General features: G+C 43.6%; 10 non-coding genes across 10 annotated transcripts; all 10 read left to right on the top strand.

Moving 5' to 3' along the window:
• Positions 1-3,479: 3,479 nt before the first annotated feature.
• LOC141177796 (U2 spliceosomal RNA) lies at positions 3,480-3,669 on the top strand. Its single transcript, XR_012254345.1, has one exon. It is a non-coding gene; the product is annotated as a U2 spliceosomal RNA (small nuclear RNA).
• A 1,115-nt stretch (positions 3,670-4,784) lies between these two features.
• Positions 4,785-4,975, top strand: LOC141178455 (U2 spliceosomal RNA). The gene has a single exon (XR_012254738.1). It is a non-coding gene; the product is annotated as a U2 spliceosomal RNA (small nuclear RNA).
• A 1,115-nt stretch (positions 4,976-6,090) lies between these two features.
• LOC141178456 (U2 spliceosomal RNA) lies at positions 6,091-6,281 on the top strand. Its single transcript, XR_012254739.1, has one exon. It is a non-coding gene; the product is annotated as a U2 spliceosomal RNA (small nuclear RNA).
• Positions 6,282-7,396: 1,115 nt separating this feature from the next.
• Positions 7,397-7,587, top strand: LOC141178457 (U2 spliceosomal RNA). The gene has a single exon (XR_012254740.1). It is a non-coding gene; the product is annotated as a U2 spliceosomal RNA (small nuclear RNA).
• A 1,115-nt stretch (positions 7,588-8,702) lies between these two features.
• Positions 8,703-8,893, top strand: LOC141178458 (U2 spliceosomal RNA). Its single transcript, XR_012254741.1, has one exon. It is a non-coding gene; the product is annotated as a U2 spliceosomal RNA (small nuclear RNA).
• A 1,115-nt stretch (positions 8,894-10,008) lies between these two features.
• On the top strand, positions 10,009-10,199 carry LOC141178459 (U2 spliceosomal RNA). The gene has a single exon (XR_012254742.1). It is a non-coding gene; the product is annotated as a U2 spliceosomal RNA (small nuclear RNA).
• A 1,115-nt stretch (positions 10,200-11,314) lies between these two features.
• On the top strand, positions 11,315-11,505 carry LOC141178460 (U2 spliceosomal RNA). Its single transcript, XR_012254743.1, has one exon. It is a non-coding gene; the product is annotated as a U2 spliceosomal RNA (small nuclear RNA).
• A 1,115-nt stretch (positions 11,506-12,620) lies between these two features.
• LOC141177566 (U2 spliceosomal RNA) lies at positions 12,621-12,811 on the top strand. The gene has a single exon (XR_012254150.1). It is a non-coding gene; the product is annotated as a U2 spliceosomal RNA (small nuclear RNA).
• A 1,115-nt stretch (positions 12,812-13,926) lies between these two features.
• LOC141177334 (U2 spliceosomal RNA) lies at positions 13,927-14,117 on the top strand. Its single transcript, XR_012253938.1, has one exon. It is a non-coding gene; the product is annotated as a U2 spliceosomal RNA (small nuclear RNA).
• Positions 14,118-15,232: 1,115 nt separating this feature from the next.
• LOC141177543 (U2 spliceosomal RNA) lies at positions 15,233-15,423 on the top strand. The gene has a single exon (XR_012254129.1). It is a non-coding gene; the product is annotated as a U2 spliceosomal RNA (small nuclear RNA).
• The last annotated feature ends 229 nt before the right edge of the window (positions 15,424-15,652 follow it).

A 15,652-nucleotide genomic window follows, 5' to 3' on the forward strand; every position in this document is an offset into this window, starting at 1 on the left:
ATATACAGGGCTTTGAGTCAGGTGTCCTCATGGAAGATCCACCACCCTGACCTATGAATGCCCACAATAAGACTTGTCTCACTGAATGTGAGGTCATTAAAGAGCCCAGTTCGTAGGGCTGCTCTATTCAAGTATTTAGAAACCACTGACTTTGACATATGTTTATTACAGGAATGCGGGATACAACATGCACTAAATTATAATGATATCAAGACAGATTGGAGACTGGGGCCCTCCATCTGGTCTGGCTCCAATGACAACAAGTCAGCGGGGGTGGGCTTCCTCTGTCGTGGGAGAAATATTACTATAAATGCTGTCACAGAAATAGTACCAGGCAGAGTGGTTTTAGTGCATTTTAAATTTAATGGTTTTACCCTACGTGTAATGAATATTTATGCTCCCCCTGATAAGCAAGAGAGAATTAATTTATTTGGGATATTGCCATTGTACTGTACTGGGTCATCTCCCCTGGTCGTAGGGGGTGATTTTAATTGTCTTTGTGCTAGTGAACAACGAGCAGGGGGTGACCCTTTACGCAAATTGGATAAGTCATGTCATCTATTGAAAGATTTTATAACTGATTTTAAATTATGCGATGCGTGGAGGTCACTCCTGCCGACGGACCCTGGTTATACGTGGTCCGGAAGAGGGGTGTCCTCCAGGATCGATTTTATTTTCCTATCAGATGATTTTAACCCTGTAAAATGTGTTTTAACATCAAATATATTTTCTGACCATAAGGGCTTGGAGGTGCATCTAGAATACCGGGATGAACAGAGGGTCAACAGGGGCCTCTGGCGTCTAAGTACTTACCTGCTGGAGGACCCTCTGATTCGACAAGACTTTGGTAAAGCCTATCAAGCCTGGCGGCGACAAAAACCTTCTGATGCCCCTATGGTAACCTGGTGGGAAAATTTGAAAAAAAAAGTCAGAATGTTTTTTATAAAAGCAGGGAGACGTAAAGCTAGAGAGAAAAAAAGATGTTTTAGTGATCTTAACACCAAACTGCAAACACTTTTTAAATTCAAAGAGCTAGGGGTGGAGGTGGGAGATGATATTGCTAGCCTAAAAACTGAAATCCAGAACTGCATAGACACAAAGGGGAAAGAGATTATTTTTAACTCTAGAGTGCAGCACTTGGAGGAGGGGGAGAAGTGCTCTCGCTTCTTCTTCAAAAAAGTCATGGATAAAAGAGAAGTGATCACAAATCTAGAGGGTGAAACATCTATGCAGGGAATGTTGAATGCTACTTTTAACTTTTATAAGCATCTTTTTAGTAAAAAGTGTATAGATGAGTCCTTTTTATCTGATGCTCTTAATGATCTCGATTTTAAGTTAAATTTTACAGACCAGGAGTTTTTAGAACGCGATATTGTTTTAGAGGAATTATTTTATGTTTTTAAAAGTTTCTCTAAGGGCAAAGCACCTGGGTGTGACGGACTACCTGTAGAATTTTACCTTACTTTTTGGGACATTTTAAAAGAGGACCTTTTTATGCTTTTTAAAGAAGTTTTTATTTGTGAACAGTTGCCATTTTCGTGGAGGAGAGGAGTGGTGTCTTTGATATATAAAAAAGGTGACCGCAGTACTCTAGCGAATTGGAGACCCATAACTCTCCTAAATGTTGATTACAAGGTACTTGCTAAGGTGGTTGCAGACCGGCTCAGGAGTGTCATTGCCAAACTAATCCAGCCTGAGCAGGTTTGTAGTGTACCAGGCAGAAGTATTTCAGAGGTTTTAAACGTATTAAGGGATGTAATTTGGTATTCCAGAGACCGGGGTCAAAATGTAGCTCTTTTAGCCCTAGATTTTGAAAAAGCTTTCGATAGAGTCTCTCATAGATTTCTTTTTAGAGTTTTAAAAAGAATGGGTATCCCTAATATGCTTTTAAATTGTATTAAGATTTTATATAAAAATTGTTTTAGTCAAATTTCTCTTAATGGCTTTTTAACAGATGGAGTTCCCCTTGAGTCCGGAGTGAAGCAGGGATGCCCCTTGTCGCCCATCCTGTTCATCTGCGCCATGGAGCCCCTGCTGAGCGCAATAAGGAAAGACAAAGTGATTAGAGGGGTTCCTGTTCCAGGCGGAGGTGGCAGTGATGTGAGAGTCTTTGGCTACATGGATGACGTGACAGTTGTGTGCGTGGACCCTGCTTCCCTCCGGAGGGCGGTGTTGCGCATTGAATTTTTTTCCCAGGCATCCGGGTTTAAACTTAATTTAAATAAATCTGAATGTCTGACTTTGGGATCCTGGGACACCGCCCAACTCCCGCAGCTCACTATAAAACGAGACAATGTAAAAATTCTTGGAGTTGTTTTTAACGAGGAGAATGTGGGAACTCAAAGCTGGGAGAATGTCATAGAAAAAATGTCAAAGAAAATATCATTTTGGGGTTTGAGGTCCCTAACAATGGAGGGGAAAATTTTAATTATAAAATCAGTGTTGTTACCCCTCATACTGTATATAGCTATGGTGTACCCCCCCTCTGATGTTTTAATTAAAAAAATGACTAGGATGATCTTTATGTTTTTATGGAACTCCAAAATGGAAAAATTAAGGCGAGAAATAATGAGGAAGAATAAAATGAACGGCGGAAGGGATGTCCCCGATTTACATATTTATTTGTATTTAAATTATTTCTGCTTTTGTTTCAAACATTTTAATGGTAATAGTGCACTAAGTTATTTTTTAAAATATACTTGTGGGATGATTTTTAAAAGATGGTTTAAGTTGTCGTTGAATTCCCCTGTTTTACTATGCCCCCCCAGACACCAAGCAATCTTAGAAAAGACTGTTCGATTTTATAGCCTTGGTGATTTTAATATGGACATTTTTAAAGACCGCAAGAAGCTTTTATCTTTTCTGAGGAGGAATGAAGATGTGACCCCCATAGTAAATTTCTCAGAAGAGAGATCGAAGCAAGTTTGGAAGAATGTCTTCGGGAAATTCTTAGCAAATGGACATAAGGACATCGCATGGATGGTGGTCCACCAGTGCCTCCCCACCAGAGAATTTCAACACAGGAGAGGCCTGGTGGCCAGAGCCAAATGCCCCAGAGACTCATGTGTTAATGACGAAACCACCTTGCACCTTATGTGGAATTGCCCATTTGCACAGGAACTTTGGCACAAAGTTGGGATTCTTTTAAAATGGACTTGCGGTTTAAGAGATTTTAACCATGAATATGTTTTATATGGCCTTTTTAAATGTCCGACCCCTCAACAGTATTGTATATGTTGGTGTATGATTAACTGTTTTAAAGACGCCCTTTGGAAGGCACGCAATATTTTACTTTTTAAACGTGATGCTATTTCTGTGAAGGATTGTCTTAAAATTGCTTTTAGCCAGATGTATATTTATTACTTGAGGGATGTCAAATGTATTGGGAGGAGGGATGCTAATCGTATATGGGGTTTTTATGGGTGGAATTCTGTGTTTTAATAATGTACTGTTTGTGTTGTTGTTTTTGATTGTAAACCATCTTTTACGCACTTAATAAATTATGTTGAAACCTGATCTGTTCTTATCAGTTTAATATCTGATACGTCCCCTATCTGGGGACCATATATTAAATGGATTTTTAGAACAGGGAGATGGAAAAAGAGCTTGCTCTGTCCACTCCACGCATTGACCTGGTATTGCAGTATCTCCAGGACCGGTGCACCCCTTCTTTAATGCAGTTTCTAAAATCAGAAAGAATTGAATTCAATGTTTTTTGTTCATTTTGCTTGTTTGTCGGATTTTGGGATGGACTCTTTGGCTTTGCTTTTCTTCTCCTCATTGGATTTTTCATGTTCAAAGTTGCAGAAGCCAGATTACAAGCTCATTTTGGTTCAACTTCAGCAACTGTGCATTGCATTGCCATGTAATGTGATGCAATGCTATCTTTCTAGCTCTCCCTTTTTACTTCCTTTTGGATAAACAGACATATTAGGCAAGCATTTTGGAGCTTTCACCTAAATAACTACAGGTGGTGAGATAAGCTGCACAATATAATTGACCTTTCAGTATATTGTTGCACACACACCATCTATTTAGCAAATGCCCTTGTTATCAACAGCAGCCTTTTAAACTCACCTGAGCTAACAGGTATGTGCGCTGGTTACTCTGCTGCGCTTAAAATTTCTTTTTTGGTTTGCTACAATGCCTTTTCTGAAACGTTGTCTCCTTCTGCTGGAACACTGACTTCTTTCATTTAATGCCTGCAGACTATAAAAGAGAACCCAACCCAAAAAGTTTGGTTGATTAGTCTGTGGCATTCTGTTAAACTGTTGCTTATGGCGGTCTCTGTGAGCTTCTCAGCGACATTCAGCCAGCCAGGTATCCTGCCTGCAGTAGATGGAATGTGGCAATGGAACGCTGGCTGCGCGTGTCATAATAGGCTCTGAGCCTTTATATACCTGTGCACAGCAGCAGCCACCTTCAGTCTGCTGCTGGACAGCCAGCAGCAGCAGCAGCAGGAGAGGTATGTAATCAGGAGCCCTCCTGCTAAGGGTAGACAGCTGCTCGTTCCACCCCACCCCCCGCCTTAATTGGTTCTCCTCCCTTCCAACGGTGTTGAGGCGGGTGGGAACAGCAGGGGGTGAAGGTGCTGTGTTTAAAGAGGTGGAGTTATGCAGATCTAAAACGCGTGGATTGCAGCAGCAGCAAGCCGAAAAGTGCAGGCATGTAAGGGATCTAGAGGTTGACAACATGTCTTCTTAACGGGAGTCCAGGAGCTCATCTCCACAAATGGACTTTTCAGGATCCTTGGGTGGCTCCGTAGTTTGAAACCAATTCTGGTTATCGCTTCTCGGCCTTTTGGCTAAGATCAAGTGTAGTATCTGTTCTTATCAGTTTAATATCTGATACGTCCCCTATCTGGGGACCATATATTAAATGGATTTTTAGAACAGGGAGATGGAAAAAGAGCTTGCTCTGTCCACTCCACGCATTGACCTGGTATTGCAGTATCTCCAGGACCGGTGCACCCCTTCTTTAATGCAGTTTCTAAAATCAGAAAGAATTGAATTCAATGTTTTTTGTTCATTTTGCTTGTTTGTCGGATTTTGGGATGGACTCTTTGGCTTTGCTTTTCTTCTCCTCATTGGATTTTTCATGTTCAAAGTTGCAGAAGCCAGATTACAAGCTCATTTTGGTTCAACTTCAGCAACTGTGCATTGCATTGCCATGTAATGTGATGCAATGCTATCTTTCTAGCTCTCCCTTTTTACTTCCTTTTGGATAAACAGACATATTAGGCAAGCATTTTGGAGCTTTCACCTAAATAACTACAGGTGGTGAGATAAGCTGCACAATATAATTGACCTTTCAGTATATTGTTGCACACACACCATCTATTTAGCAAATGCCCTTGTTATCAACAGCAGCCTTTTAAACTCACCTGAGCTAACAGGTATGTGCGCTGGTTACTCTGCTGCGCTTAAAATTTCTTTTTTGGTTTGCTACAATGCCTTTTCTGAAACGTTGTCTCCTTCTGCTGGAACACTGACTTCTTTCATTTAATGCCTGCAGACTATAAAAGAGAACCCAACCCAAAAAGTTTGGTTGATTAGTCTGTGGCATTCTGTTAAACTGTTGCTTATGGCGGTCTCTGTGAGCTTCTCAGCGACATTCAGCCAGCCAGGTATCCTGCCTGCAGTAGATGGAATGTGGCAATGGAACGCTGGCTGCGCGTGTCATAATAGGCTCTGAGCCTTTATATACCTGTGCACAGCAGCAGCCACCTTCAGTCTGCTGCTGGACAGCCAGCAGCAGCAGCAGCAGGAGAGGTATGTAATCAGGAGCCCTCCTGCTAAGGGTAGACAGCTGCTCGTTCCACCCCACCCCCCGCCTTAATTGGTTCTCCTCCCTTCCAACGGTGTTGAGGCGGGTGGGAACAGCAGGGGGTGAAGGTGCTGTGTTTAAAGAGGTGGAGTTATGCAGATCTAAAACGCGTGGATTGCAGCAGCAGCAAGCCGAAAAGTGCAGGCATGTAAGGGATCTAGAGGTTGACAACATGTCTTCTTAACGGGAGTCCAGGAGCTCATCTCCACAAATGGACTTTTCAGGATCCTTGGGTGGCTCCGTAGTTTGAAACCAATTCTGGTTATCGCTTCTCGGCCTTTTGGCTAAGATCAAGTGTAGTATCTGTTCTTATCAGTTTAATATCTGATACGTCCCCTATCTGGGGACCATATATTAAATGGATTTTTAGAACAGGGAGATGGAAAAAGAGCTTGCTCTGTCCACTCCACGCATTGACCTGGTATTGCAGTATCTCCAGGACCGGTGCACCCCTTCTTTAATGCAGTTTCTAAAATCAGAAAGAATTGAATTCAATGTTTTTTGTTCATTTTGCTTGTTTGTCGGATTTTGGGATGGACTCTTTGGCTTTGCTTTTCTTCTCCTCATTGGATTTTTCATGTTCAAAGTTGCAGAAGCCAGATTACAAGCTCATTTTGGTTCAACTTCAGCAACTGTGCATTGCATTGCCATGTAATGTGATGCAATGCTATCTTTCTAGCTCTCCCTTTTTACTTCCTTTTGGATAAACAGACATATTAGGCAAGCATTTTGGAGCTTTCACCTAAATAACTACAGGTGGTGAGATAAGCTGCACAATATAATTGACCTTTCAGTATATTGTTGCACACACACCATCTATTTAGCAAATGCCCTTGTTATCAACAGCAGCCTTTTAAACTCACCTGAGCTAACAGGTATGTGCGCTGGTTACTCTGCTGCGCTTAAAATTTCTTTTTTGGTTTGCTACAATGCCTTTTCTGAAACGTTGTCTCCTTCTGCTGGAACACTGACTTCTTTCATTTAATGCCTGCAGACTATAAAAGAGAACCCAACCCAAAAAGTTTGGTTGATTAGTCTGTGGCATTCTGTTAAACTGTTGCTTATGGCGGTCTCTGTGAGCTTCTCAGCGACATTCAGCCAGCCAGGTATCCTGCCTGCAGTAGATGGAATGTGGCAATGGAACGCTGGCTGCGCGTGTCATAATAGGCTCTGAGCCTTTATATACCTGTGCACAGCAGCAGCCACCTTCAGTCTGCTGCTGGACAGCCAGCAGCAGCAGCAGCAGGAGAGGTATGTAATCAGGAGCCCTCCTGCTAAGGGTAGACAGCTGCTCGTTCCACCCCACCCCCCGCCTTAATTGGTTCTCCTCCCTTCCAACGGTGTTGAGGCGGGTGGGAGCAGCAGGGGGTGAAGGTGCTGTGTTTAAAGAGGTGGAGTTATGCAGATCTAAAACGCGTGGATTGCAGCAGCAGCAAGCCGAAAAGTGCAGGCATGTAAGGGATCTAGAGGTTGACAACATGTCTTCTTAACGGGAGTCCAGGAGCTCATCTTCACAAACGGACTTTTCAGGATCCTTGGGTGGCTCCGTAGTTTGAAACCAATTCTGGTTATCGCTTCTCGGCCTTTTGGCTAAGATCAAGTGTAGTATCTGTTCTTATCAGTTTAATATCTGATACGTCCCCTATCTGGGGACCATATATTAAATGGATTTTTAGAACAGGGAGATGGAAAAAGAGCTTGCTCTGTCCACTCCACGCATTGACCTGGTATTGCAGTATCTCCAGGACCGGTGCACCCCTTCTTTAATGCAGTTTCTAAAATCAGAAAGAATTGAATTCAATGTTTTTTGTTCATTTTGCTTGTTTGTCGGATTTTGGGATGGACTCTTTGGCTTTGCTTTTCTTCTCCTCATTGGATTTTTCATGTTCAAAGTTGCAGAAGCCAGATTACAAGCTCATTTTGGTTCAACTTCAGCAACTGTGCATTGCATTGCCATGTAATGTGATGCAATGCTATCTTTCTAGCTCTCCCTTTTTACTTCCTTTTGGATAAACAGACATATTAGGCAAGCATTTTGGAGCTTTCACCTAAATAACTACAGGTGGTGAGATAAGCTGCACAATATAATTGACCTTTCAGTATATTGTTGCACACACACCATCTATTTAGCAAATGCCCTTGTTATCAACAGCAGCCTTTTAAACTCACCTGAGCTAACAGGTATGTGCGCTGGTTACTCTGCTGCGCTTAAAATTTCTTTTTTGGTTTGCTACAATGCCTTTTCTGAAACGTTGTCTCCTTCTGCTGGAACACTGACTTCTTTCATTTAATGCCTGCAGACTATAAAAGAGAACCCAACCCAAAAAGTTTGGTTGATTAGTCTGTGGCATTCTGTTAAACTGTTGCTTATGGCGGTCTCTGTGAGCTTCTCAGCGACATTCAGCCAGCCAGGTATCCTGCCTGCAGTAGATGGAATGTGGCAATGGAACGCTGGCTGCGCGTGTCATAATAGGCTCTGAGCCTTTATATACCTGTGCACAGCAGCAGCCACCTTCAGTCTGCTGCTGGACAGCCAGCAGCAGCAGCAGCAGGAGAGGTATGTAATCAGGAGCCCTCCTGCTAAGGGTAGACAGCTGCTCGTTCCACCCCACCCCCCGCCTTAATTGGTTCTCCTCCCTTCCAACGGTGTTGAGGCGGGTGGGAACAGCAGGGGGTGAAGGTGCTGTGTTTAAAGAGGTGGAGTTATGCAGATCTAAAACGCGTGGATTGCAGCAGCAGCAAGCCGAAAAGTGCAGGCATGTAAGGGATCTAGAGGTTGACAACATGTCTTCTTAACGGGAGTCCAGGAGCTCATCTCCACAAATGGACTTTTCAGGATCCTTGGGTGGCTCCGTAGTTTGAAACCAATTCTGGTTATCGCTTCTCGGCCTTTTGGCTAAGATCAAGTGTAGTATCTGTTCTTATCAGTTTAATATCTGATACGTCCCCTATCTGGGGACCATATATTAAATGGATTTTTAGAACAGGGAGATGGAAAAAGAGCTTGCTCTGTCCACTCCACGCATTGACCTGGTATTGCAGTATCTCCAGGACCGGTGCACCCCTTCTTTAATGCAGTTTCTAAAATCAGAAAGAATTGAATTCAATGTTTTTTGTTCATTTTGCTTGTTTGTCGGATTTTGGGATGGACTCTTTGGCTTTGCTTTTCTTCTCCTCATTGGATTTTTCATGTTCAAAGTTGCAGAAGCCAGATTACAAGCTCATTTTGGTTCAACTTCAGCAACTGTGCATTGCATTGCCATGTAATGTGATGCAATGCTATCTTTCTAGCTCTCCCTTTTTACTTCCTTTTGGATAAACAGACATATTAGGCAAGCATTTTGGAGCTTTCACCTAAATAACTACAGGTGGTGAGATAAGCTGCACAATATAATTGACCTTTCAGTATATTGTTGCACACACACCATCTATTTAGCAAATGCCCTTGTTATCAACAGCAGCCTTTTAAACTCACCTGAGCTAACAGGTATGTGCGCTGGTTACTCTGCTGCGCTTAAAATTTCTTTTTTGGTTTGCTACAATGCCTTTTCTGAAACGTTGTCTCCTTCTGCTGGAACACTGACTTCTTTCATTTAATGCCTGCAGACTATAAAAGAGAACCCAACCCAAAAAGTTTGGTTGATTAGTCTGTGGCATTCTGTTAAACTGTTGCTTATGGCGGTCTCTGTGAGCTTCTCAGCGACATTCAGCCAGCCAGGTATCCTGCCTGCAGTAGATGGAATGTGGCAATGGAACGCTGGCTGCGCGTGTCATAATAGGCTCTGAGCCTTTATATACCTGTGCACAGCAGCAGCCACCTTCAGTCTGCTGCTGGACAGCCAGCAGCAGCAGCAGCAGGAGAGGTATGTAATCAGGAGCCCTCCTGCTAAGGGTAGACAGCTGCTCGTTCCACCCCACCCCCCGCCTTAATTGGTTCTCCTCCCTTCCAACGGTGTTGAGGCGGGTGGGAACAGCAGGGGGTGAAGGTGCTGTGTTTAAAGAGGTGGAGTTATGCAGATCTAAAACGCGTGGATTGCAGCAGCAGCAAGCCGAAAAGTGCAGGCATGTAAGGGATCTAGAGGTTGACAACATGTCTTCTTAACGGGAGTCCAGGAGCTCATCTCCACAAATGGATTTTTCAGGATCCTTGGGTGGCTCCGTAGTTTGAAACCAATTCTGGTTATCGCTTCTCGGCCTTTTGGCTAAGATCAAGTGTAGTATCTGTTCTTATCAGTTTAATATCTGATACGTCCCCTATCTGGGGACCATATATTAAATGGATTTTTAGAACAGGGAGATGGAAAAAGAGCTTGCTCTGTCCACTCCACGCATTGACCTGGTATTGCAGTATCTCCAGGACCGGTGCACCCCTTCTTTAATGCAGTTTCTAAAATCAGAAAGAATTGAATTCAATGTTTTTTGTTCATTTTGCTTGTTTGTCGGATTTTGGGATGGACTCTTTGGCTTTGCTTTTCTTCTCCTCATTGGATTTTTCATGTTCAAAGTTGCAGAAGCCAGATTACAAGCTCATTTTGGTTCAACTTCAGCAACTGTGCATTGCATTGCCATGTAATGTGATGCAATGCTATTTTTCTAGCTCTCCCTTTTTACTTCCTTTTGGATAAACAGACATATTAGGCAAGCATTTTGGAGCTTTCACCTAAATAACTACAGGTGGTGAGATAAGCTGCACAATATAATTGACCTTTCAGTATATTGTTGCACACACACCATCTATTTAGCAAATGCCCTTGTTATCAACAGCAGCCTTTTAAACTCACCTGAGCTAACAGGTATGTGCGCTGGTTACTCTGCTGCGCTTAAAATTTCTTTTTTGGTTTGCTACAATGCCTTTTCTGAAACGTTGTCTCCTTCTGCTGGAACACTGACTTCTTTCATTTAATGCCTGCAGACTATAAAAGAGAACCCAACCCAAAAAGTTTGGTTGATTAGTCTGTGGCATTCTGTTAAACTGTTGCTTATGGCGGTCTCTGTGAGCTTCTCAGCGACATTCAGCCAGCCAGGTATCCTGCCTGCAGTAGATGGAATGTGGCAATGGAACGCTGGCTGCGCGTGTCATAATAGGCTCTGAGCCTTTATATACCTGTGCACAGCAGCAGCCACCTTCAGTCTGCTGCTGGACAGCCAGCAGCAGCAGCAGCAGGAGAGGTATGTAATCAGGAGCCCTCCTGCTAAGGGTAGACAGCTGCTCGTTCCACCCCACCCCCCGCCTTAATTGGTTCTCCTCCCTTCCAACGGTGTTGAGGCGGGTGGGAACAGCAGGGGGTGAAGGTGCTGTGTTTAAAGAGGTGGAGTTATGCAGATCTAAAACGCGTGGATTGCAGCAGCAGCAAGCCGAAAAGTGCAGGCATGTAAGGGATCTAGAGGTTGACAACATGTCTTCTTAACGGGAGTCCAGGAGCTCATCTCCACAAATGGACTTTTCAGGATCCTTGGGTGGCTCCGTAGTTTGAAACCAATTCTGGTTATCGCTTCTCGGCCTTTTGGCTAAGATCAAGTGTAGTATCTGTTCTTATCAGTTTAATATCTGATACGTCCCCTATCTGGGGACCATATATTAAATGGATTTTTAGAACAGGGAGATGGAAAAAGAGCTTGCTCTGTCCACTCCACGCATTGACCTGGTATTGCAGTATCTCCAGGACCGGTGCACCCCTTCTTTAATGCAGTTTCTAAAATCAGAAAGAATTGAATTCAATGTTTTTTGTTCATTTTGCTTGTTTGTCGGATTTTGGGATGGACTCTTTGGCTTTGCTTTTCTTCTCCTCATTGGATTTTTCATGTTCAAAGTTGCAGAAGCCAGATTACAAGCTCATTTTGGTTCAACTTCAGCAACTGTGCATTGCATTGCCATGTAATGTGATGCAATGCTATCTTTCTAGCTCTCCCTTTTTACTTCCTTTTGGATAAACAGACATATTAGGCAAGCATTTTGGAGCTTTCACCTAAATAACTACAGGTGGTGAGATAAGCTGCACAATATAATTGACCTTTCAGTATATTGTTGCACACACACCATCTATTTAGCAAATGCCCTTGTTATCAACAGCAGCCTTTTAAACTCACCTGAGCTAACAGGTATGTGCGCTGGTTACTCTGCTGCGCTTAAAATTTCTTTTTTGGTTTGCTACAATGCCTTTTCTGAAACGTTGTCTCCTTCTGCTGGAACACTGACTTCTTTCATTTAATGCCTGCAGACTATAAAAGAGAACCCAACCCAAAAAGTTTGGTTGATTAGTCTGTGGCATTCTGTTAAACTGTTGCTTATGGCGGTCTCTGTGAGCTTCTCAGCGACATTCAGCCAGCCAGGTATCCTGCCTGCAGTAGATGGAATGTGGCAATGGAACGCTGGCTGCGCGTGTCATAATAGGCTCTGAGCCTTTATATACCTGTGCACAGCAGCAGCCACCTTCAGTCTGCTGCTGGACAGCCAGCAGCAGCAGCAGCAGGAGAGGTATGTAATCAGGAGCCCTCCTGCTAAGGGTAGACAGCTGCTCGTTCCACCCCACCCCCCGCCTTAATTGGTTCTCCTCCCTTCCAACGGTGTTGAGGCGGGTGGGAACAGCAGGGGGTGAAGGTGCTGTGTTTAAAGAGGTGGAGTTATGCAGATCTAAAACGCGTGGATTGCAGCAGCAGCAAGCCGAAAAGTGCAGGCATGTAAGGGATCTAGAGGTTGACAACATGTCTTCTTAACGGGAGTCCAGGAGCTCATCTCCACAAATGGACTTTTCAGGATCCTTGGGTGGCTCCGTAGTTTGAAACCAATTCTGGTTATCGCTTCTTGGCCTTTTGGCTAAGATCAAGTGTAGTATCTGTTCTTATCAGTTTAATATCTGATACGTACCCTATCTGGGGACCATATATTAAATGGATTTTTAGAACAGGGAGATGGAAAAAGAGCTTGCTCTGTCCACTCCACGCATTGACCTGGTATTGCAGTATCTCCAGGACCGGTGCACCCCTTCTTTAATGCAGTTTCTAAAATCAGAAAGAATTGAATTCAATGTTTTTTGTTCATTTTGCTTGTTTGTCGGATTTTGGGATGGACTCTTTGGCTTTGCTTTTCTTCTCCTCATTGGATTTTTCATGTTCAAAGTTGCAGAAGCCAGATTACAAGCTCATTTTGGTTCAACTTCAGCAACTGTGCATTGCATTGCCATGTAATGTGATGCAATGCTATCTTTCTAGCTCTCCCTTTTTACTTCCTTTTGGATAAACAGACATATTAGGCAAGCATTTTGGAGCTTTCACCTAAATAACTACAGGTGGTGAGATAAGCTGCACAATATAATTGACCTTTCAGTATATTGTTGCACACACACCATCTATTTAGCAAATGCCCTTGTTATCAACAGCAGCCTTTTAAACTCACCTGAGCTAACAGGTATGTGCGCTGGTTACTCTGCTGCGCTTAAAATTTCTTTTTTGGTTTGCTACAATGCCTTTTCTGAAACGTTGTCTCCTTCTGCTGGAACACTGACTTCTTTCATTTAATGCCTGCAGACTATAAAAGAGAACCCAACCCAAAAAGTTTGGTTGATTAGTCTGTGGCATTCTGTTAAACTGTTGCTTATGGCGGTCTCTGTGAGCTTCTCAGCGACATTCAGCCAGCCAGGTATCCTGCCTGCAGTAGATGGAATGTGGCAATGGAACGCTGGCTGCGCGTGTCATAATAGGCTCTGAGCCTTTTTATACCTGTGCACAGCAGCAGCCACCTTCAGTCTGCTGCTGGACAGCCAGCAGCAGCAGCAGCAGGAGAGGTATGTAATCAGGAGCCCTCCTGCTAAGGGTAGACAGCTGCTCGTTCCACCCCACCCCCCGCCTTAATTGGTTCTCCTCCCTTCCAACGGTGTTGAGGCGGGTGGGAACAGCAGGGGGTGAAGGTGCTGTGTTTAAAGAGGTGGAGTTATGCAGATCTAAAACGCGTGGATTGCAGCAGCAGCAAGCCGAAAAGTGCAGGCATGTAAGGGATCTAGAGGTTGACAACATGTCTTCTTAACGGGAGTCCAGGAGCTCATCTCCACAAATGGACTTTTCAGGATCCTTGGGTGGCTCCGTAGTTTGAAACCAATTCTGGTTATCGCTTCTCGGCCTTTTGGCTAAGATCAAGTGTAGTATCTGTTCTTATCAGTTTAATATCTGATACGTCCCCTAACTGGGGACCATATATTAAATGGATTTTTAGAACAGGGAGATGGAAAAAGAGCTTGCTCTGTCCACTCCACGCATTGACCTGGTATTGCAGTATCTCCAGGACCGGTGCACCCCTTCTTTAATGCAGTTTCTAAAATCAGAAAGAATTGAATTCAATGTTTTTTGTTCATTTTGCTTGTTTGTCGGATTTTGGGATGGACTCTTTGGCTTTGCTTTTCTTCTCCTCATTGGATTTTTCATGTTCAAAGTTGCAGAAGCCAGATTACAAGCTCATTTTGGTTCAACTTCAGCAACTGTGCATTGCATTGCCATGTAATGTGATGCAATGCTATCTTTCTAGCTCTCCCTTTTTACTTCCTTTTGGATAAACAGACATATTAGGCAAGCATTTTGGAGCTTTCACCTAAATAACTACAGGTGGTGAGATAAGCTGCACAATATAATTGACCTTTCAGTATATTGTTGCACACACACCATCTATTTAGCAAATGCCCTTGTTATCAACAACAGCCTTTTAAACTCACCTGAGCTAACAGGTATGTGCGCTGGTTACTCTGCTGCGCTTAAAATTTCTTTTTTGGTTTGCTACAATGCCTTTTCTGAAACGTTGTCTCCTTCTGCTGGAACACTGACTTCTTTCATTTAATGCCTGCAGACTATAAAAGAGAACCCAACCCAAAAAGTTTGGTTGATTAGTCTGTGGCATTCTGTTAAACTGTTGCTTATGGCGGTCTCTGTGAGCTTCTCAGCGACATTCAGCCAGCCAGGTATCCTGCCTGCAGTAGATGGAATGTGGCAATGGAACGCTGGCTGCGCGTGTCATAATAGGCTCTGAGCCTTTATATACCTGTGCACAGCAGCAGCCACCCTCAGTCTGCTGCTGGACAGCCAGCAGCAGCAGCAGCAGGAGAGGTATGTAATCAGGAGCCCTCCTGCTAAGGGTAGACAGCTGCTCGTTCCACCCCACCCCCCGCCTTAATTGGTTCTCCTCCCTTCCAACGGTGTTGAGGCGGGTGGGAACAGCAGGGGGTGAAGGTGCTGTGTTTAAAGAGGTGGAGTTATGCAGATCTAAAACGCGTGGATTGCAGCAGCAGCAAGCCGAAAAGTGCAGGCATGTAAGGGATCTAGAGGTTGACAACATGTCTTCTTAACGGGAGTCCAGGAGCTCATCTCCACAAATGGACTTTTCAGGATCCTTGGGTGGCTCCGTAGTTTGAAACCAATTCTGGTTATCGCTTCTCGGCCTTTTGGCTAAGATCAAGTGTAGTATCTGTTCTTATCAGTTTAATATCTGATACGTCCCCTATCTGGGGACCATATATTAAATGGATTTTTAGAACAGGGAGATGGAAAAAGAGCTTGCTCTGTCCACTCCACGCATTGAACTGGTATTGCAGTATCTCCAGGACCGGTGCACCCCTTCTTTAATGCAGTTTCTAAAATCAGAAAGAATTGAATTCAATGTTTTTTGTTCATTTTGCTTGTTTGTCGGATTTTGGGATGGACTCTTTGGCTTTGCTTTTCTTCTCCTCATTGGATTTTTCATGTTCAAAGTTGCAGAAGCCAGATTACAAGCTCATTTTGGTTCAACTTCAGCAACTGTGCATTGCATTGCCATGTAATGTGATGCAATGCTATCTTTCTAGCTCTC

Source organism: Phyllobates terribilis, unplaced genomic scaffold (assembly GCF_046119375.1).
Source record: "Phyllobates terribilis strain yellow unplaced genomic scaffold, ASM4611937v1 Scaffold_27__1_contigs__length_16484149, whole genome shotgun sequence".
Taxonomy (NCBI): domain Eukaryota; kingdom Metazoa; phylum Chordata; class Amphibia; order Anura; family Dendrobatidae; genus Phyllobates; species Phyllobates terribilis.